Consider the following 8389-nt stretch of genomic DNA (forward strand, 5'->3'; position numbering starts at 1 on the left):
CTGTAGTCCCAGCTACTCAGGCGGCTGAGGCAGGAGAATCACTTGAACAAGGGAGGCAGAGGTTGCAGAGCCGAGATTGTGCCACTGCACTCCAGCCTGACAACAGAGTGGGACTCCATCTCAAAAATAAAAAATAAAAATAAGAAAATTACTTTGGCTACACCACAGGGTTTTTAACATGACAGACTCACTCCAAGGTGTACAAAAGGAGGTAGGTGGTCCGGAAGGGATTCGGGTCTCAGTCCTGGGTGCTAACGAACTGGGTGCCAAATGCAGGCCACTTCACCCTGCCAGTCTCAATTTCTTCACCTGTAAAATGGAGCATCTGGGCCAGATGACCACTAAGTTCCCTTGAAATGCAAAAATGTTGCGTTTTAAACTCTAGAACCCCAAATTCTTGGACTTCAATGACAACAAATATGGGAAACATTTCCATCAGAGAACATAGTTTACTCATACGAACCCAAGGCGATAGGTCCCTAAAACCAGCCTCTGCTCTCACCTCACACTACCTGCAAGTGTACAACTAAGCACCATGTCATCTCCCCAAACAGAGCCAAACCCATGACCCATTGATGACTTGGGTAATTTTTCTGGGCATTTTCCCAGGAGACAAGGAAGGGACAAGGTTAAGTGTCCTCCAAAAAGCGCCGACAATACCCAGTGAGAAATATGAGGCTAAGGTGCTTTTGTGGTTAAAGTTGATGCCTTGCTTTTCCTCGATATATTAAAAGCAGAAAGAGAACATACTTATTAGTACCATACTTCTTTCGTCTACAAATTTGGTGGGGAATTGGATTTGTGTATTTCTGAGGACTTTGGATAAGTTGCCCTCACTGAGCACACAAAATTCACCATGAACAGAGACCTGGGCAACATGGTATGCTTTCTTCCCCTACGCCCAGCACAGGCCAGAGACGGCAGGGCAGGAGAAGTGTGCACAGCACTCAAAGTCCCACTTGCTCTCTTCTCATCCCAGATATAGGAGAAATAGTCAAGCTAGAAAAATGAGAGGACATAGGAGCAGGAAAAAAAAACATTGGTAATTTAGCTCTTAAAATAGGTCTGTGACTCCATGCCTTTCCGGAAATAATCAAAGTTTTAGAGAACAAATTAGACACCATTTTAGTAAGCAGATTGGTTCTTTTATTTTCTTGCTTACAAAGTTGGCTACCCTATGTGAAAAGAATTTGGAGAAATGTCATGCTCAACTCAAGGTATTTCTTTGCATCAGGATAGAAAGCTTTGCTGGACTTGGACAGCTGCACGGCCTCTGTAAAAGTTTGATAGCAGACCAGGGTGACTACAGTGACCCTGCAACAATGTGTTGTATATTTCAAGGTAGGTAGAAGAGAGGATTTGCTCCCAACACACAGAAATGATAAATACTAGAGGGGATGGAAATCCCAAATGGCCTGACTTGATCATTACACATTCTACACATGTAACAAAATATCACGTGTACCCCATAAATATGGACAAATATTATGCATCAGTAAAACAATTAGAGAGAAGGTAGATGTGATGAAGAAACCTAGGCTTTGAAGGCAGCATATCTAACCTGAGTCTGCCTTTGATGTGCCTTTGGTTACATTACTTAATGTAACCTTCGTGCCTTGGTAAACTTGTGCTTTTGGTTACATTACTTAATGTTGCTGAGCCTCAATTTCTTCATCTGTAAAACAGTGATTAACACACCCTTTTTTTGAGACAGGTTCTCTCTCTCTTGTGCAGGCTGGAATGCAGTGGCACAATCTCAGCTCACTGCAACCTCTGTATCCTGGGCTCAAGTGATCCTCCCACCTCAGCTTCCCGAGTAACTGACACTACAGGCACACACCACCATGCCCAGCTAATTTTTTGTAGACATGGGGTTTCACCGTATTGCTTAGGCTGGTCTCGAACTTTTGAGCTTAAGTGATCCACTGGGCTTGGCCTCCCAAAAAGCTGGGATTACACATGTGAGCCATTGTACCCAGTCAATACACCCATTCTTAAATGCCCAGCACTTGCGTTGTCTCAGGAAGCAACCGGGAAGTTGTGTGAAGAAGGGTAAGAGCTTACAATGAGGCCAACCTGGATTCAGTGCCCACTTTATACATAAGAAAACTGAGGCTTAATTTGTAATTAAGGCCAAAAAGAACAACCACTTTCCTAGGGCTTATCCTATTGTCACTGTCATTTCCCTTTTCCCCTTATGCTCTCCCCTCCCTTCCACCCATCCATTCCTGCTTCCTTCCCTTCCTTCCTTCCTCCCTCCCTTCTGTCCTTCCTCCCTTCCTTACTCCCTTCCTTCTTTACTCCCTCCCTTCTTTCCTTCCTTCCTTCCTCTCTTCACAGTCAGGATCTCACTTATTCTCCCTGTGTGGTCTCAGATAAGTGGAGGACAGGGGGCCTTAGTCCATCTGACTCCCAAGGCAGATGTCACAGATGCTTTGTTTGGGTTTTGCTTTTATAATTGTTTATCTGTACATCCTCTTTCTTTTCACATTCCCACAGCTTCTTTGAGTGTGATTATTCAAGTCAAAAACAGTTGGAGATATCAGGTTAATAATACAGAAAGTTTCCTGGCATTCAAAATCTGACTGTGTGCGCGCGCACGCACACGCGTGCATATGCTCATGTGTTGTGTTTTCAATTAAGCTGCATTTTGAGGAGCTAGTCGTGACACACGGATAACATCTACCTGGAGAACCATGGCTTCATAGCTGGCTTAGGACAGTGAGGAGGAGCTGTATCCTATAATGGTCAGGTGTATGAATTTTTTGAAAGAACCAAAGACCTAGGTTCCAATTTCAATTCTACCATGATAGAAAGAGGTGTCATCTTTCTGTGTGTTAGGTCCGACATCTATAAGCTAGGGATGATATTGCCTACATCACTGGCTTGCCATGAGGATTAACTAGGCCTGTGAATATGACGTTTCTGTTGCACAGTAATATGGACTAGTATCTTCATCATCTTCTCTCTCCAACTTGATCCTCCCAGCCCCACACAATGTGCTGCTGCTTGAAGTCTGTGCAAGACATTGCAGGTGGGGGATCCTGCTTGTGAGGGTAGGAGATGTCTGGATGGATTTGAGTCTGGTACTGTGTGACTGACTGTGCCCCAGGATAATGAGATGTTGAAATTAGAGCCAAAACCACCTCCCACTCGTGTGGGGCATGAGAAAGCCATCGAAGCTGCTGGTGAGTCAGAATTGAGAAGGCAGTGCACATTTAAGGACAGAGGAAGGCCAGGGAGCTATGTCAGGAAGTTTCCACAGCTGTGAGTCAGGAATGTCTCTCACCAACTTTCTTAAGTAGCATCCCACCTGAACTAGCCAGCCCTCCTTCCTAGGCAGTCTGCTTTTTAACAATTCTTGAAAAGCCAAAGACTTTGTGTGGCTTGGTGAATGGGACAAGAAAGATGCTATGAGCCCCAAGAAAGTAGGTATTAGTATCTCCATCTTACAGATAGAAAACCGAGGCTCAGAGAGGTGAGGCCATTTGCCCAGTGTCACACAGCTTGAGACGTGAATTTGGATCTATTTATCTGCAGATCCCGGGTTATCCTGCTTAACCGTACTGCAGTCCACTAATGCTGGGTCAGTTAATAACATGAGAATGCACCCATGTTTTGCTAAGGTGGGCTAATGAGGACCACTGGGAAGTAGTTCTTTAAGACCAGGCTATTGGGGGGGCATATACTCAGCTTAATTACAGGTTCCTATGTAATCACCAACAGGCCAGCTGTAAGCACTTACAATATGCTGATAGGAGGAGGGCTTATAGTTACCTCTGACATTTATTGAGAGTTTATTATGAGCCAGCCTCTGTCCCAAGCACCTATGTCATAGCCTATTTAGGCCTCACAATAACCCTAAGGGGTCAGAAGCTATTATTAGCACCATTTTGCAGATGAAGAAAGAGAGACATGGAGAGGTGAAAACTTGCCCAAGACAACATAGCTTGAAATGGCAGAGCTGGGATTTGAATCCAGGTGATTGGTATGGGTGTGGAGAGTATGTTCCTATTCCACTGTTGGGGTGGGCCTCTCCTAATTGAAAATATGATGAACAGGTCCAGGCATGGTGGCTCACACCTGTAATCCCAGCACTTTGGGAGGCCAAGGCGGGTGAATCACCTGAGGTCAGGGGTTCAAGGCCAGCCTGACCAACATGGAGAAAACCTGTCTCTACTAAAAATACAAAATTAGCCGGGCATGCTAGCGCATGCCTGTAATCCCAGCTACTTGGGAGGCTGAGACAGGAGAATTGCTTGAACCCAGGAGGCGGAGGTTGCGGTGAGCCGAGATTGTGCCATTGCACTCCAGCCTGGGCAACAAAAGCAAAACTCTGTCTCTAAAAAAAAAAAAAAAGAAAAAAGAAAAGAAAATATGATAAATATGATGACATGAACAGACACATAGACATCAGGCCAAAGTGAGAGTGTCTCACAATGAGCAGGCCTTGCGTTGGGCTGTTTACCTTTCGTGTCCACATCTAACCCTCACAAGTCGATGGGGTTACTGACATGAAGTAACTGAGGCTCAAAATGTTGAATGACCTTGAGAGTCATGCAGCAGCAGAGCCAAAGTTTGAAGCAAAATTGTGACTTAGGTTTTCCTCACCTGGAACAAAACTGCCTTCCAAAGCCTGAGGTCTGTCCAATCCCCCACGGTACCCCTTGGAGGTCAAGAGGGAGAAATCCATCCCGGAGTGTGAGAGAGCTGCCACACTGGACAGTTGGCTGGTTGCAAAAATCTAGTCTCAGAAACCCCCACCACATCCCGATACGCCGACAATTGGCAGGCTTCCTTTGTGTGAACTTTGTTCATTGCAGGTTTTCATTTTCAGTGATGTCCCTGACAGCTTTAGTGAGATGATTGTAGGGTAGAAGACTGTAACCTTTAAAGGTTTGGTAAAATCTCTGCAAGTGGGAGGTCTGTCATCCTCCGGGGCGTGTTGAAATGCCTGCTTGTAAATGTTTCTTTGCAAACGCTGGTGCCTGAGCACTCCAGGTGAGGAAAACCTAAGTCAGACAATGGCTGGGATGCACAGGGAGGGAAATCAGGAGAGATTACGACGTAAGAGTGCAGGACTTAGGCTCCATGGAACATCAGTGGGGAAGAGATACAAGAGCCAAGGATACATCCCGGGTTTGGGGCATCTGAATGAGTGGGAGCCTGGAAACGAGGAGGGACCATTCAGGGGCCGAAGAACTGAGAAGACAATTCTGCATCCACACTGAAGCTCCTAACACAGACCTGAAAATCAATTCTCTACCCAGCCACCTCAGTGTGCCTCTAAGATTGTGACTGTAGTCCCTGGGTCTGTGGCCAAGATTCTGGCCAGAGGAGTTTCCTTTTGTGTCCCTGGAGATCTAATTCAGAATCTGGATTTGTCTTCCTGCTCTTTTCCTCCCTTTTCTCTAGTCCCAGGGGACTCAAAGGACATTTAGGCTGACACTTGCCTGAACTCCTCCTTCCTTTAACTTTCTCCTTTACTCTTTACTTTTGAGCACTGGCCTGGGCCTCATGCACACCCCTGGGGATGCAGAGCCCCGCCAGGTACTGTCCCTGCCTTAAGATCCTCACAGCCCAGGGGCAAGTCTGCAGATGCAAGTGACTCCAGGAGCAGGAGAAGGACTAAAGGGATCAGAGGGAAGCAGAGAAGTGCGTGGCTGTCCCACCAGACAGGCAGGGAGATATCCCAGTGGAGGCTGGGTGAATGGGGGCCCGGAAGGTGAGCACAGGCTTTCCAGGCAGAGCAAGTGAGGAAGGAAGGTGCCCTGGGCAGAGGGCAGCCATGTTCCTCCTGTGCCAAGGCAGGGAGATGGGGGAAAAAAAGCTGCATATTTGAGCATAGATAGGGGAGTCCATGTGACTGGAGAATAGAGTCAATGCAGAAGAGTGGAAAGAAAAGTGGCTTAAAGATCATACAGGGCCCCGAATATCTTTTGGAAAAATTTTGGCATTTCCCATAAGTCAATATTTCCCAGAGTGTGAGTAGTCTGAGAAACATGCAGAGAATCAAGTTGCAGCACTTGTTAAAAATTCAGCGTCTGGCGGGGCGCAGTGGCTCATGCCTGTAATTCCAGCATTTTGGGAGGCCAAGGTGGGCGAGTCACTTGAGGCCAGGAGTTGGAGACCAGCCTGGCCAACATGGTGTAACCCCATCTCTACTAAAAATGTAAAAATTAGCCAGCCGTGGTGGCCCAAAATTAGCAAATTGGGAGGCCAAGGCAGGAGAATCGCTTGAACCTGGGAGGCAGAGTTTGCAGTGAGCCGAGATGATGCCCCTGCACGCCAGCCTGGGCGACAGAGCGAGACTGTCTCAAAAAATTTTAAAAAAACACAAACAAAAAACAAAAAAAATGTAGCGACTGATTCCCACTCCCAAAACCAAAGAATTAACACCTCAGAGGATGAAGCCAAGGAATCAGCATTTTTCACGTGCCAGAATAAGCATTACTCATTCCTGTAGGCAATGAGGGAGCCATGGGACGTTTCAAGCTGCAGAGTGATGAGGTTAGCTCTGCATTTTAGATCCCTCTGGAGGAGGGATGATAGGAGGCTGTCACTAAACCAGTCCCCTGTGCACCAAAAGAATGGCAGAGGTTAACAGGTCAGACAGATGGGAGCTTCTCTTCCCAGCTTCCCAGGCCAAAAGCTACTTCCTAGCTCCCAAGAGCAAAGCCCCAGACAACTGGGGCTTCTAGCCCCTTTGTAGCTTCAGCACGGCAGAGACCCACAGAGGGAACTCCAGACCATACAGCCAAGGCAGCCACATTGGACACAGCCCAGCAACAGTGGTGCCATTTTTACAGCCTGGAATGTGCATGGTATCCCTTACAGTTATACAAAGCCTTGGCCCTGCACACCCACAATTTTGAAATTAACGTAGAAGAGAAAACCCTAGGAACCAAGGCCTGAAGACAGGTGATGAGGCTCCCTCATCCTTGTCCCAACAGCCTCGGGTTATTCTGGGACATAAAATCTGTCTGCAGAGATTTCCAGCAAACCCAGGCCCTGGGCTGTGGTCCTCCAGCTGGACCCTGCCCTATTCTCCTGCCTCAGCCTCGCAATTAGCTAATAGGGAGTACCTGGTCTGCAGTGGCGGGTACTAGGAGGAAAACCCAGCAGGCCTTTGCTCCAGCCTAATCAGTCCTATTTTATGTTTTGTTAGGCAGTTGTGCGATATTTCATTTGTACTCAGTGTCCTGTGGCTAAAGGCATCACTGAGAGTTCATAAACAGTTGTTCTGGTTATCTATGACTGAGTACAAACTACCTTAAAACTTAGAGACTTAAAAATGTATTATTCTCTCTTATGGTTCTGTGGGCTGACTGGGCACAGCTGGGTGGTTCTTACTTAGGGTCTGCATGAAGCTGCAGTCAGATGGTGCTGGGGCTGCAGCCATCTGAAGGCTCAACCGGGCTGTTCACTCACAGGACTGGATCCTCTGTTGTGACAACTGGGTCTGCTATGACTGGCCAGGGCCTTCTCTCTCTCTGCATCCATCCTTTCCACATGGCCAGCATGGGGACTTCCTTACACTTTGGTAATCTTAAGATAGTCAGATTTATCATATGACACAAGTATTCTTAGGGAATTTTCAGAGGTGGAAATTTCAGAGCTACTTAAGACCCACTATTGGAAGTTCCTCAGCGTGAATTTCCACTGGCCAAAAGCAAGTTGCATGACTAGCCTACATTCAAAGAATGAGGACTGCACCAGGGCATGAATACTCACAGCCAGAGCCAACTGCAGAATGAGGACCACACCAGGGCACGCGTATTCACAGCCAAAGCCCATGGCAGAATGAGGACCGCACCAGGGCACGCGTATTCACAGCCAGAGCCCGTCGCAGAATGAGGACTACACCGGGGCACGAATACTCACAGCTGGAGCCCATTGCAGAATGAGGCCCACACCGGGGCAGAAATACTCACAGCTGGAGCCCATTGCAGAATGAGGACCGCACCGGGGCACGAATACTCACAGGCAGAGCCCATTGGACCTACCACACCTGTACCTAGTCGGCTTGGTTAATGTGGGACTTAATGAATATTAAATGAGAAAAGATTTATTGGAGTGGTACAGTGTCAGAACCTCAGCGTGCTATTAGAGCCAACAAGCAAAATTATCTCCAGCCAAAGATATAAATAATGTCCAAGTGTTTCCAGAATTCATTTCCAATTCTTCCTTACCAGAAATTGGCAAAACAATTTGCCAAGTAGGACAAAGGAAATTGCCTCTGTTCTACACAAACCAGATTCCTCCTCTGTTTTTCTCTCCTCGGGTTTCAGAATCCTTTTTTGTAATTATTTCTACATGTTGCTGGTGTTAAAAAAAAATGCAAAGAATTCAGAATCGTGTAAAGAAGGAAAACTCTCCTTTTCCTCTC

This window comes from Pongo pygmaeus, chromosome 4 (assembly GCF_028885625.2).
Source record: "Pongo pygmaeus isolate AG05252 chromosome 4, NHGRI_mPonPyg2-v2.0_pri, whole genome shotgun sequence".
In the NCBI taxonomy this organism is placed as follows: Eukaryota; Metazoa; Chordata; class Mammalia; order Primates; family Hominidae; genus Pongo; species Pongo pygmaeus.